The sequence below is a fragment of the Podarcis cretensis genome, assembly GCF_951804945.1.
Source record: "Podarcis cretensis genome assembly, chromosome: 10".
NCBI classification, from domain to species: Eukaryota; Metazoa; Chordata; class Lepidosauria; order Squamata; family Lacertidae; genus Podarcis; species Podarcis cretensis.
Genome location: NC_137179.1, coordinates 57544525 through 57559054, shown reverse-complemented (window position 1 = coordinate 57559054; position 14530 = coordinate 57544525). Strand labels below are relative to the sequence as shown.

At 42.8% G+C, this 14530-nt stretch overlaps 1 protein-coding gene and 1 long non-coding RNA gene across 2 annotated transcripts in view; one reads left to right on the top strand and one right to left on the bottom strand.

Annotated features, from left to right (window-relative positions):
• The window catches only part of CPED1 (cadherin like and PC-esterase domain containing 1), a gene marked incomplete at its 5' end in the record, with an annotated part of 119267 nt that overhangs the window by 18107 nt on the left and 86630 nt on the right, over positions 1-14530 (bottom strand). The gene's annotated exons all lie outside the window — the stretch shown is intronic.
• Positions 901-3752, top strand: LOC307225745. Its single transcript, XR_013843160.1, has 2 exons — positions 901-1244; positions 3197-3752. It is a non-coding gene; the product is annotated as an uncharacterized lncRNA (long non-coding RNA).

Below are 14530 nucleotides of genomic sequence, written 5' to 3'. Positions count from 1 at the left end.
TAAAGACATTCAACGGAAATGTGAGTAAGATAGTTGCCTTTAAATATGGACCAAATTGAATTTCTCCCCCATCCCTAAATGATAGCACAACGGATGTGTTTTGCATGTAGAAGGTTGCAGGTTCGATCCCCTGCAGTTCCAAATAGGCTTGGGGAAAATTCTGACTGAAACCTTGGAGAGCTACTACAGGTGCAGCACAGACAATAGCGAGAAAGGGTGAACCGATCTCCTGCCTTGGAACAAGACAGCTTCATATACAGAAGCATCACAACCATGCGCTTTCCACTGGTGACTCTGTCAGGTCTGTATGGAACCTCTGAGCCTAGGATTTACACAACATTGGAACAGCAACCACCAACAGTACTATCAAAGGCTTCTACCATATGGCATGACAATTTGCACAAGCCTTCGCGGGCAAATTCCAGATTCCTGAACCAACTGCTATTGCCGTCGCCCGAGTGTCATAAGAAAATTGAACAGGGATTTTCTTGTTCATTTCTTGCGGATGTTGCAGGTATTTAAGCAACATGCCATAATCTTTGCTTTCATTGCAGGCTGATTAAATGTATCTTTGCCTTCAATTCAGCTAATGAAAATATGACCAAAAACGTTATTTTATTTTGTTTAATGTTTAAAACAACCTCTGATCTCTTGCAGGGATGAATGCAGGACGTATGCAGTATGCAAGGGAGGGCTAATGTCTTGTGATCAAAGGCGGCATTAATATTGCCTTGTAAAATGGAGTGGCCAAAGGTCAGCCACTCACATTTACTTTAGCTCCGCATAAGATACTCTGAGGATTTTATTCAGAGCGTGTGGCTTTGGAAGGTTCCTTACAGGCACTTGCAGAATGGCAGAATTTCCAATGCTTTAGTCAAAGATGAAAGCTGACAAAACGAGAAGCAGGCAAACAAATTATATTTCTTTTTGGGGAGGGGCACCCTCATTTATACAAGGCAATCAAGAAGGAACCTTTGAAATGTCTGGACTGGTTTCAAAAGAATGCCAGGTTGGCAGGTGCCCTTTAAATCATAGTGTGATAATGTTATTTATACCACTGCAAGTCACAACAGAGAAGATTCAATAGGGAACAAAGAATGAGCACCTAGTTTAGTTGGAGTAGTACAGTTTAAGTTGAGTTAATCATGCTGGCGTTGATTCCAACACCTGAACTCTCTAGAGGTCTCCTGAAGGGGTTCTACTGAACCCACAACTTACATTATTAATTTATGTTCAAGAGAGAGGTTGGTGCGACTTCCGGGTTGGCGCGACTGGCTAATGGCGGATTCCCTCCGAGCTCCGGAGGGAATCGGCTTAGCAGGGGGCTGGGTCTTGCCGTGCCGGCGACACGGGGACCCTTAAAAACCACGGGCACGGAGCCCGTGGACATGGTGACTCGGCGGGCACCATAAGCGCCCTCCCGACTCGTGAAGGAGCCTTTTTAAAGGCTACGGATCGGGTGCCAGGGAGTGGCGTGGTGCTGTGAGTCCTCCGCTTCCCCTGCCGAGTGAAGCCACAAGCCATTCTTTGGTCAGCGCTGACTTCTTCCTATTAAATTTGGACTTAAAAGCAAGAACAACAACCCGTGAGTAATTTGAAAACTGGATTACAATATATTTGGCTTTGGATTTGGCACGAGCGGGGGAGCTGAAAAAAAGGAAGTCCGTCTCCCCCCTATTGTAAACAGCTCAAAGCAAGGACCTGTCAACTAAGGTCGCGGGAAGAGCCGCCGGGATTGGATAAAGATACAAATTCCACGGATTTAAAAGGACTAAGTTAATGTGCTGGAGGACTAGAGTTTACTTTATTTGAATTAAGTACCATTCTTCTCAAGCCCGGGAGTAACCCGAGTTAAGAGCCTGCTGAGGATTTATAGAAACCTTTGACAGCTGTCAAACGAGCTGTCAAAGTTGGAAGAATTGAAAGTTGAAACTTTAACCGGTTATATCGTTACAAAATATTGAAAACAAAGAAAGATTGTTACAAACAAATTTGACTTTTGGGTCGAAGGGGAAAAGAACATTAAGTAACCAGAATCCCTCTAGAGGGGATTCTTGGACATTACAAGAATGGAACTAAAACAGGGAATACAGGAAATACGTGCTGACTTGAAAAAGCTGATCTCTCTCGTGGGAAAGTTGTTAGAGATGAATGAAAAAGGCCTTGTTTTGTCTACGAGCCCCTCAAACCCGAAGTTATCTGAAGATATACCAGCTGAACTGGAAAAGGACTCGTTGCTCAAAACACAGGCAGCTGGACAAGAAAAAGAACCAAAGATTGAGGAGGAGAAGATATCTGCCAAGCAGGAGGAGCTGAAAGAAGGAATGGCTGAGATGATACAGAAGAGAAAAGAGAACTGGAGACCTGCTAAGAAGAACCTTAAATTGACCAAGGTGAAAGTCGGACTAGTTGGGACATATGGATTTTGGAAACAGTGTTGGAGCACCACCTGTAAACAAGTAGGTCTCATTGGAAGAATCACGGTCAGCACCGTGAAAATACATCTTCGACCCTGGGTGTTAAGCAAGAGAGACTTTCGAAGAAACCAGCTGAAAGGGACTGAGAGAGACTTGCGTGCCTTGGACGTAAGATCACCAGGCTAAAAAGATGGACCAAATGGATTTTGGTTAGGGATGGAAACCGGGGAGGGAAGGGTGGGACCTAATAGTCCGAAGGGGGTCTGTTCTTTCTTTGCTTTAGGAGTATAAAAATTATAGGTTTTTTTATTATTATAAAAATGGGGAATCGGTGGAGGGGAAATAGTGGCAACCTTAGGAAGGGTATATTTTTCTTTCTTTCTTTTTTTCTTCTCTATATATAGGGCTAAGGTATATATTTTAATAAATGGCTAAGGTATAATAATGAATTAAAGCTTAATTCTATTATAAAAAATTATCTTAATTAAACTAGGGTCAAGTGATTTTAAATAAACTATGTTTTAGGATATTAAGTGGAAAACTTGCTTGAATAAACAATTTGAAGATGGAATACAATAAGGGGAGACGTGGGGAAGTCTTGAAAAGAAGTTAAGGAAAATGAGTCTAAAAGGTGGAAACCTTCTTTGTTGTTTTTTGTTTTCTTCTCTGGTCTTTTTACTTTTTTCTTACCTCTCTTTTTCTTTTTCTGCTCTGTTATTTGTAACCTTTTGAAAATTTAATAAAGATCATTTAAGAAAAAAAAAGAGAGAGAGAGAGAGGTTGGTGCGAGACATCCTGAAAGGGAAATAAATTACGGTACACAACCTCTAGTGAATATGCCAATGTGGTCTTAAATGGATTATGGCAACTGATTTCAGCAGGTTATTTGGTAACTTGGCTTCATGTCAGCTGAAAAAGCGACATGCTTGTATGTAAATCTAAGCAAGCCATAAATATATCAAGAATATGTGTTTCGAAATATTAGCAACAAGGTTGATTCAAGCTCGGGTCCATGTTCCTGAGAGCACATGATTACAGCTATACTTCTCACATATTAAAAAGTTCTAATTTATTTAAAACACTTGAATAATTACATCCTTAGAGCATCAGCATCCTATGATCTCATCCAAGGCATTTTCTGGATTCATCAAGCTTGAGTCCAGCAATAAATCACTGAAATTGTAAAACAGGAGTAATAGAAAAATGAAATGAACTAGCTTGGGGATAGATCTGCACAGTTCTGCTGCCCTCATAAATAAATGTCTCTGTGCTGCCTTTGACTTGCTATTCATTCATTTAACTTGAATAGCATTTATATTTCAAGAAATTTAAAATCTAAAAATAATATGAGCATTGCAAAAAAGCATCCTCGCATGTCATGATGAAAATCAGAAATTCAAGAACCATGCATTCCTAGTGGTAAGGGGCACTATTCTTTTAATGGGGTACTGATTGATCACTAAAAACCCTGAAAAAGGAGAGAAAACTGAGAAAGGAGACTGCGTTTGGTGTGGACTGTCCATTCACATTCACTTGATCACACCAAATTGTCTGGTATGGGCATGCCATTAGGCATCTACTTTTGGCAAATTATGTTCTGAGTACTTCCCCCTTAATTAAACGATAGGTCCTATGCTTTGCCAAAGGGAAGGCACTGTAAGATTCCCACAAAACAACAGGAAACAGGAGGGTTGGTTATATTAAAAGAGACATATGCCCTCTAAATCAAAACAAGTACAAACAGGACTCACCCAGAAACATACGGTTGTTTTTAAGAGCTATTCTAGTGATAAAACAGAACCACAATTGCCACGATGTGCATGGCATTTGTTAGCTCTGAGCAAACAAGTTTTCCAGGTTTCTGAATCGCAAGGAAACCTGCAGCTCCTCTTTGCCCAATCGTCCAACAGAAAGATGGGCTTCCAGATCACAGGTGGTATAATATATCATATCATATAATATCTAACATATAATATTCAGCTCCAGGAAAAAAATATCTCAAATATATGTCTCAAATGGGCCACAGAGAACATCACTCCATGCCATAACAGAATGAAGTATGCAATCAGCTTGGTATGACAGCTATATCTAAAGAAGAGGAATGGTATTCTTGCTTGCACTGTTCAGTTGTGACTACACAGCTCTATCTCATCTAATCAGGACAAAATGAAATTACCAATTCCTTCTCTGAAACATCTGCAACTCATTGCATTATTTTTTTTAAAGGAAAAGCTCCTCATGAATTCTTTTAGTCAGCTGATGTCCGTTTTCATACACAACCAAAGTGTACGATGAAAAGTGATTAACAAATGCTGTAGGAAAAGTAGGCTAATAACATTAGTCGGAATGAGCTCATAAAAAGTCAAATAGAATTCTCACTGCAGAGAAATAAATTATGAGCAGATGGGTTAACACTACTCTATCAAAAACGATTCATGCAGCAGAGCAAATGAGAAGCAAATGCCGCCATAATTGCCACGGTGGTTTCTACTGCAACCCACCTGCCTCGGGGTTTTATGCAAATGATTGATGTATGTGTGCTCCACCCCCAGCCACATTCTGGGCTCTCTATTTCTGGCCTCAAAAAGTCCCATCTAAAAGCAACAGCACAATATCCAGCTCAACACATTGAACTCTTTGCTCTCTTTTGGGGGAAACGGGGTGCTCAGAATAGATATGTGCTTCCATGCTGGAAAAGACGAGAAAATGGCTGAAGATTTGGTAAAAAGTTCATGAATTAAAAGACATTCTACCCTGAGTGAATGAGGTAGTGAATAGCCTTACTCAGTGCTTGCTATTTTTCTAGAAAAAGAGGTGCTGCAACTCCCCATAAACACCTCCCTTGTTCTCTTATAATGGCAATGGTGCCCACTTGAGAGATGCCGAGACTGAGTTCCGGTGAGTTCTGGCTGAAAAAAACCACCCTGGCCTTACTGATGCTATATTCTGGATAGAATTAAAGGGCAACAAATAATCATCCATGATGATTTGCCAGAGATGGGAAGCGGCGCTTGTGAGGTTTTCTGTGTCAAGTGTCGTTTTAGGTACAGTCGTACCTTGGAAGTCGAACAGAATCCATTCTGGAAGTCTGTTCGACTTCCAAAATGTTCAGAACCCAAAGTGTGGCTTCTGATTGGCTGCAGGAAGCTCCTGCAGCCAATCAGAAGCCACGGAAGCCCTGTCGGATGTTCAGCTTCCAAAAATAATTCACAAACCGGAACAGTCACTTCTGGGTTTGCAGTGTTCGGGAGCCAAAATGTTCGAGAACAAGGTACAACTGTACTACGTACCTTGACTAGGCTAGCTGCAAACCAAACTAATTCATATCGGGGTTTTCTTTCAATAATAAAAAAGTAAGGTTTACTACAGCACAATGGCAAAGGATGAAATTTGCTGCCATTAGTTCCTGCACAGCTAGTTCCTTGAAGATCTGGGCTACTCCTCTGGGTGTGTAAGCATCTGGAAGATTCCCTTTGAAGTAAATATGTTCTGATAAAAGTCGGAGAGGAAGTTAACGCGGCATCAGGCACACGAACAGGATTAGGCTGCTCTCTCACACAACGCCACAGACCCAATTAGTTCCTGCCCTTCATGCAAAAGTGTGTGTGTGGGGGGGGGGGTTACATGTGTGTTGAGGGATAACGCTAATGCAAAGCATACTCTGTTCGCAGGCATATCTCTTTGTTCGTGTTTACCGTCTACTCTCTAATATGCTTCCAACAGATCCGAGCCGCAGGGCTTTGATGTTTTTAATTTTGTTAATATCACAAAGGCCTCATATGAAAGCAACGTCTCGTATCGGGTGTGATGGCTGTATATCTATAAAAAAACAAACCGTGAAGCCATATGCTTCATCTCCCCATTTGGGGAATTAAGGAATCACATGGGTGATTGATGAGAAAAAAACGCGCCGGCTGGGCTGCAGAAAAAGCAGCCTTCTTCCCGCCGATAGATTTCCATTAACCAGGACGTTTCTCTGTCTACCTCTTTCTTGAACGAGGAAATGTATAAAGGGGTCCGCCCTAGACCTTGACACAGCACAGCCCCTTGGTTAGGACAGTTCAAATCCTCTGCAATCCCTTCTATGATTTTTAATGGGTTGGGTAAGAACCAACTGGAAAGACATTTGTAGCTTTCTATTCATAACAATTTGAAGGACCGCTGTTTACGCTGCATCCAGTGTGTTGCTTTGCGAAGTGGCGTGCACATGGCGATAACCACAATCCACATCTATCCTGATCTATCTCGTCTTTTAAAATGAAATCTTATGTTTGCTTTCCCAAACCAGCTTCAATCCAAATTGGGCTTGATTGCCTTGATACAGCAACCTCCGTTCCTGACCAGCCGTTAGGCACGCAGGCGTTTGTCTCAAGCCGTTGTTTTGGGTGTGGTGAAAGGGCATCAAATTGTTAGCTATGATTGTTGTGTTTTTGCTGCCAGGAAAGCTGGAGTTCCAGTGGGAGCTAGACGTCAACTCGCAGCCTTTTGATCCAAAGGGAAGCCACAGAGCTCCACAGATGCAAGAACCAGATGCTCGTGAGAACCCAAGAAGCACAACCTGAGGATTCTCCTAACATCCTTCCTCTGGCAGTGGAGCTAGAACAGAGCCATGGTGTCTGCTTGCCATCGATGAGTGGATAAAGACCTGAGAGCTGGGGATGGGGAAGGAGAGGTTGGGTGTAGGAAGTACTCATGGGGTGATGGAGGAGAATGAGGGGAAGGGGGGGGGATCAATGCACAGGAACCAGAACAGCAGGACACATCACCAGAGGGACCTCTGTCTCCATGAGCATGGCGGGTGCTGAAGCATAGGGAACAGTGAGAGGGGTGCTCTAGGAAGCTGAGACAGACAAAGACCTACAGCCCAGGTCCCTAGCTCGCCAGGTGAGGCTTCCTAGCTCTGGGAGGACGTGTGTGATTCCTCAGATGGAGGAGGCTTGGAACAGGTGAGGGTCCCTTGCTGTCAGGAACTGGACTGAAGAGGAATGGTGGAGACCTCCCCCCTCCTCCTGCACTTCCCAGAGAAGAGGGAGACGGTATAGATTTAGAACAGTGGTTTGCAGAAGGTCACAGTTCAGAGGCTGCAGAGGGGAGAAGATGGGAAATATTGGGAGAGGAGCAGGAGGAAGAAGAAGATGCACCAGGGGAGAGACTGCTGACAGACTCAGTGTCTTTGGAAAGCAGGCCAGACCCACTCCCTCCCAGGTCCAGGCAGGCATTGAGAGTAGGAGAACAGAAAGCTCAGAGGCAGAAAGCACAAATCAACCAACTTAGGGATGATGTATAATAGGAGAGGTGGAGATGGTGGGACTTTACTCGCAGCAATGGCATTATTCAAGAGGCAGCATCACGTGTCTCTTTCTCTGAATATTGAATAAATTATCTCAGTAAGAACTTCTTGTTTCCCCATTTCTGGCTGCCAGCCGTGAGGGAGGGGGATTGGATTCCCTGAAGCCTGACACCTGCCTCATCAAACCCAGATGCTGCAACCAGCAGGGAAAATAGCAGGGGTGCCGACTTGGGCCCCAGGGTATGGGTGCCCAGCATGTGCGCTGTGATGTCATATCATGACGTCACACGCCCCACAGCCTCGGAACCTGACTTCCACCTACGAGGTCTTGTGAGACCTTGGACGTGACTTCCAGTGCTTTGCAAGGCACTGAAAGTTGCATCGGGAGCCCTGCGGTGTTGAGCATGCACAATAAAACTCAAGGCCCCAGGGTCCCCTATAGTTGGCTCCCCTGCAAAGTATAAAAGGGAAGCAGAGCTGAGGTGCTGTCTCTGCTCCACTGCCCATGTTGAAGGACCTTGGCTTAGGAGAAGAAGAGAAGAAGAGTTTGGATTTGATATCCTGCCTTCCACTCTGCTTAAGGAGTCTCAAAGCGGCTAACATTCTCCTTTCCCTCCCCCCCCCCCACAACAAACACTCTGTGAGGTGAGTGAGGATGAGAGACTTCAGAGAAGTGTGACTAGCCCAAGGTCACCCAGCAGCTGCATGTGGAGAAGCAGGGAAGCAAACCCGGTTCACCAGATTACGAGTCCACTGCTCTTAACCACTACATCACACTGGTGTAGAGATGCTGCAAGGTCTCTGCAGGACTTTGGACATGTGGCTTGACCCTGGACTGGGGGTTTGACATACTGGCTTGCTTCCAGGTAGGCCAGGGGTTCAGGACAAAAGAGAATGAAAACCCATTGGGTATAACATTATGTTTGAGGACTGGGAAAGGTTGTGGACCACTGGGTTGAACTTCACTGCATGTAATGCTTTGAAGGAAAATGTAATGAAAATGATATATAGATGGTACATGACCCCAGTTAAACTTGCCAAAATATATCATGTGTCTGATAACAAATGCTGGAAGTGTAAAGGAAATGAAGGAACATTCTTTCACCTCTGGTGGAAGTGCCCTAGAGTGAAGGCCTTCTGGGAAATGATATATAATGAGTTGAAAAAGGTATTTAAGTATACTTTCCCTAAGAAACCAGAGGCCTTCCTCCTGGGTATTGTCGGCCAGAGGGTGATAAAGAAGGACAGAACTTTTTTCCTGTATGCAACAACGGCAGCAAGGATACTCATCGCTAAGCATTGGAAAACCCAAGATCTACCCACACTGGAAGAATGGCAGATGCAACTGATAGATTATATGGAATTGGCAGAGATGACCGGCAGAATCCGAGACCTGGGAGAGGAGAGGGTTGAAGAAGACTGGAAGAAATTCAGGATTTATTTACAAAAACACTGTAATTTGGTTTGAATGTTAAGAAGGATGCCAGATCATAAACAATTGAGCACCACTAAATTAGACGTAATCTGGATGATAAATGAGACTGAGGAAAATATAATTTTTTTGGAGAATTATCAGACTAAATTAAATGAATAAGACTTAAGAATGTAAATAAGTTGATAAATTGCTGGAAAAAGTTTTGTAATGATGCAAGTGGGAGCGGGAGACGTGAGGGAGTCCAAAGAAGTTTTGATAACACGTTATGATATATGTTATATTGTTTATTACTTTTGCATTTTTGTATTTGGAAAATCTTAATAAATATTTTTTTTTAAAAAAAGAGAGAATGAAAACCCATGGTCAATTTCAAAATGAGGCTGCACGTTGAAGGTGATAAAACTGAAGGGCGGTTTATATCGATATCAATACTACCAATCAATACCAATATTTTGGGATACAGAGCTGTCAAGTGAAGAAACGTATTGCTTTGGAAAATCGATAAAAGAACGGCCATCTCTAGGTTAGATTTCCCTGGCTGGCTTATACCGACGCTGCTGATAAATATACTGTTGTTTAATGCACACAGCTGGAGAACAGAAATAAGGAAGACAAATTGGCTCCCCCAAATCACCTACAAATCTGTTCTTTCTTTCTTTGAAACCCATAATGGTAACTAAATTGGCTCCAATAGATTTTCAGCGCTCTTGCTGCTTTAATCAAAGAAGAGAATTTAATGTTGGATGGGTGTGTGTGTGTGTGTGTGTGTGTGTGTGTGTATATTGATTAAGGGTTTGCCTTCTGGTGCACAGCAGATAGAACGCACAGTCTCCTTGCAGCTTGCTAGCATGATGGCATGGAGGAAGCTTTTTTACAGATTGGATGCTGAATCTGGTGCCAAAGGACAAGGTCCCGGTTAAAAACTAACTCTGTTCTCCACAGCAGAAAGTTCACAGCACTCCATATCCACAGTTTCTTTCGATTTGGGAAGAGTAATCAAGGAACCGGTAACGAAAAGCGACTCAAGCCATTACAACAGCAATGAATTAATCCGGGACACTGAATGAATCACTAAGTTCAAGCACTTAAGTATGCCGCACGAGGCCATGATGAATGAGTTAACAGGGTAGCTTGGCAGGTGTGTAAAACACAAGGCAAGGTTGCTGCTGAATTAAAACGGTGGAAAACACAGTTACCTAAATTAGGATTTACAGCTATAAGAAAAAGAGAGAAGGAAATTTTGGGATAAGGCAATATGTGAACAGATGAAAGGGGTTCTGGAATCAAGTGGAGCCTTCTGCTGTCTGGTGCTTCTCTGCTACGTCTCTCTATACCTGAAGGAGTGTCTCCAGCCCCATTGTTCAGCCCAGACACTGAGGTCCAGCACTGAGGGCCTTCTGGCAATTTCCTCCCTGCGAGAAGTGAAGTTACAGGGAACCAGGCAGAGGGCCTTCTTGGTAGTGGCACTCGCCCTGTGGAAAGCCCTCCCATCAGATGCCAAGGAAAGAAACAACTATCTGACTTTTAGAAGACATCTGAAGCCAACCCTGTTTGGAGAAGTTTTTAATGTTTGGTGTTTTATCATGTTTTAAATATTCTGTTGGGAGTCGCCCAGAGTGGCTGGGGATGCCCAGCCAGGTGGGCGGTATTGAGAAATGTCCATTCCACCTTAAGGAGCAGACATGGAACTGTTACGTGTCACATGTCTGTTTACATTCCAGCACTGTTTTGCTGCCGTTAGTGGAACTTCCGCTGTGTTATTGCTTTTGCTTTTGACTCTCTCACCGAGAAGACAAAGAGAGAGACGACATGTTTCTTTGTCCTGATTTATGATTAATAAATCCGTAGTTGTAGTTTGCTTCCACAAGTCTCAGGCCTATTCTGTTTGTGCAGTTTGCACTGCTGATATAGTGTGCCCTGGCTTTGAAGCCTGGGTCGCTGATTTATGTCAGAGCAAAGGCCGATGGGTCTTCAAAGCGGGATGGCTGAAAGGAGACGACCCAGCTGGGGCTAGCCAGCTGGCCTTTCGACCCTCTGTATGCCGACAAGTGGGGTATAAATAAAATCATCATCATAATCATCATCTCTACATGCTGGCACAGGGGAAGGCAACCTCAGGGGCCAAATGACTCTCTGTCTGGCCCTCAGAATTCTACTTAGGCGACATCCCTCATTGGCCAACTCTTTTTGCTTAGGTAGAATGTGTCTTTTTAATTAAAAATATATATTTTTGTTAGCTTTCAAATTATTATGGGACCACAGAGACAAGTAAACAATAATTCAATAATATAGCCAACTAAAGGCAGGGCGTGCGAAACCTCAACATATATATTTCAAAATAACACCTAATCTAAAATCATGACAACCATATTTCTCTAGATTCTGCAGGGAGAGATACCTGTAAATCTGAAACTAAAAAGAAAAGAAATAAAGTTCCCTCATACTGAATAGAAATGATCAAGATCTTTCTGCCCTGTAGTGACCCATAACTAATGTGTTATTCCCTGCTCCCCAACCAGTCTACATCTCTCATTAGTCCTCCAACGGGTTTTGCCTGGATGAGTTCTGATGATGCTTCTTCCTTGTGTGGATCGAGGAAACACAGGGGTGTAGAAACTATCTTACTGTAAAAGGGTAATATTTGCATTTGTTGCTCCACCCACATTTGCATAAGACCCCACCCACTGCTGGCATGTGGCCCTTGGAAGCTTGTTAGAAAGGGAATGCAGCCCCTGGACTGAAATAAGTTTCCTACTCCTTGCATGTCCTGGTGCTTTGCCTGATAACAGATTTTATAAAGCACACCAGTTATTAGAAATTTCCTAGTGCTGTGGAGAAGATTATTTTTGTGCTCCAAAAACGTAGCTTTTTTTTGATTAAAGGGAAATGATTATCTCAAATCGGCACAGATGTTTTATGTAGAAGATGCAGCACAGGTGGAGAGGTGTATTCTGTGTCGACTGAAAACAGTAAAAAAGATAAATAGTTTTGGAGCCTCTCTGCAAATCCAGTATTTTCAGGTTGTGTCGGTTATGGAAACTGGCATTTAAAATTCCTTTAGTACAATATGTCCTGGAATGAAACGATTGAGATGCTTCCACTAAGCTGCACACACCCCTTCAAATTTGGCTGCAGCTTCAGTCCAGAGCCCATGATAATTAATATAATTTATCATGCATAATGAGAAATCAAATTATTACGTATGACATATCTTTAATCTGTGATTCAATATCTTTCTGTTGTTTAGTAAAACCAGATGGCCACAAAATACAGCTCTCCTAGAATCCGGCAAAAATGTGTTCAGGCAGAAACTTGCTCTCTTTCCGAAACTATTTTAACCACAGCTGATGACAATACATCATCCATAAACTGGGTGCTCCTGCTCAACCACAATGCAACTGGTTTGCCTAAATCATGGGTATGTTCACACATTCCTGTATGCAACCTGCATGCTGAAAGACAGTTGACTACCTAAATCTTGCTGTTTACTCTGCATCCAGTGCTGTATAACTTAACATTAGCCACAATCCATCTCTATACTGTATCTATCCTGTGGTTTCTTATGAAATACTCTGTTTCAATGGGTTTTCTCCAAACCAACATTATTCTGAATTGGCGGGAGGGATGGCATAGTTGGGTTTTAAGCAAGCAATGCTCACATAGCTTTAAGTGTGCCAATATTTCTGTACTGGGGATGGAATGAGAAACCGACTGTGTGGCGAATCACAGATTAAGTCCACCTTTCCTTTAGTACCTTTGCATGTGGCTCATCAGGCCCTGGAGATCTGAATTCATTTAAAGTAGCTAGGTGTTCCCTTATCACCCCTTTTCCTATCTTGGGCTGCTGCTCCTCCTTCCTTGCACTGTTTATTCTGTTATCAGCAAGTTGGGCACTAGTTTCCTTTTGGGTGAAGATAGAGGCAACGTAGATATTGAGCAGTTCTGCCTTCTCTCTGTCACCTAATAGGATCTCTCCATCTTCTCCATGCAAGGAACCTTGCTTGTTCCTCCTCTGGCTTTGAAAATAGCCAAAGAAACCTTTATTATTATTTTTAACCTCTCTTGCAAGCTTGAGTTCATTATGAACTTTGGCCTGCCTAACCCTCTCCCTGCGACTGCATACGAACCAACATTTCTCCAGTGAAAATAGGATTATATTCCATAATAATTTACTATTTACATCCCACCCATCTGACTGGGTTGCCCCAGCCACTCTGGGAGGCTTCCAACATATATAAAGACATTAAACATTAAAGAAGCCCTTCCCTCTACAGGGCTGCTGTCAGATGGCTTGGGGGGTCAGATAACTCCATATCCTCCAACATTTCTCTGATGAAAATAAGGACATGCTGAGGAAAAGAGGGACATTCCAGGATCAAATTAGAAACCAGGACAGCTTCTCTAAATCAGAGACTGTCCCTGGAAAACAGGGACACTTGGAGGGTCTGAAACTGTTGGCTACTCATGTATATTCTTCCTTTGTGATTTCTCCTTATTTTATAAACTAGGGGCCTAAATAATTGAAACTTGGTCTACATGCACATTACTAGTTGTAGGTACATTTCCATAACTCACACCAAGGCAAATAATGCCCCAGCTTTGTAAGTTTGTAGAAAATATAGCATAAATTTTGTTCAGTAGTGATCTCTCTCTAATTTCATATGGGAGAAAATGTGTAGTGTTCAAATCACCACTTTGGATTATATCTGCTCTCTTGGCTTAAATTAAAGCATAACAGTTCTTCTCTCAAAACAAAATAAAAAAATTCCTTCCAGTAGCACCTTAAAGACCAACTAAGTTAGTTCTTGGTATGAGCTTTCGTGTGCATGCACACTTCTTCTTCTCTCTTTCCACGGATGAAGCATTTATTCTTAAGCTTGCACTGTTTAAACCATGCCACATAGTTGTTGAAGATTAAGAAATCTTCATACCACTGTGGCACACAACCCCTCTCCTGATTTCTGCCTGGTTTTCCCATGTTATTACAGTAGCTCCTTATTCACAACAGCTCCTTATTCACTGACTTGTTTGTCAGTGCAGAAGCCAAAATTTTGCACGGTGCTGCAAATCACCTTATTGTAGATTGAGTGATGGCTTTGCTGAACTTCCGCTGCCATTTGAAACCAACAAGTTCTGTTGTGTACTAAAGTGGGCGGTTAGTTAGACAAACCCAGAAACAGAAAACAGATCCTGTGTGTTAAGTTGTGGGTTGACATAGCAGACAACACAGCGATTTCTCCAAGTAGCTCTTTATTTTGTAAGCTGGAATAGAACTGACTGCAAACAGCTCAGCCGGCCTGCTTTTATAGGCAGCCGGCTGTCAACATTGTAGCAACAACAGCCCAGAGTTCCCGCCTAAAATAACTGACGTGGACCTGAGTGAAAACT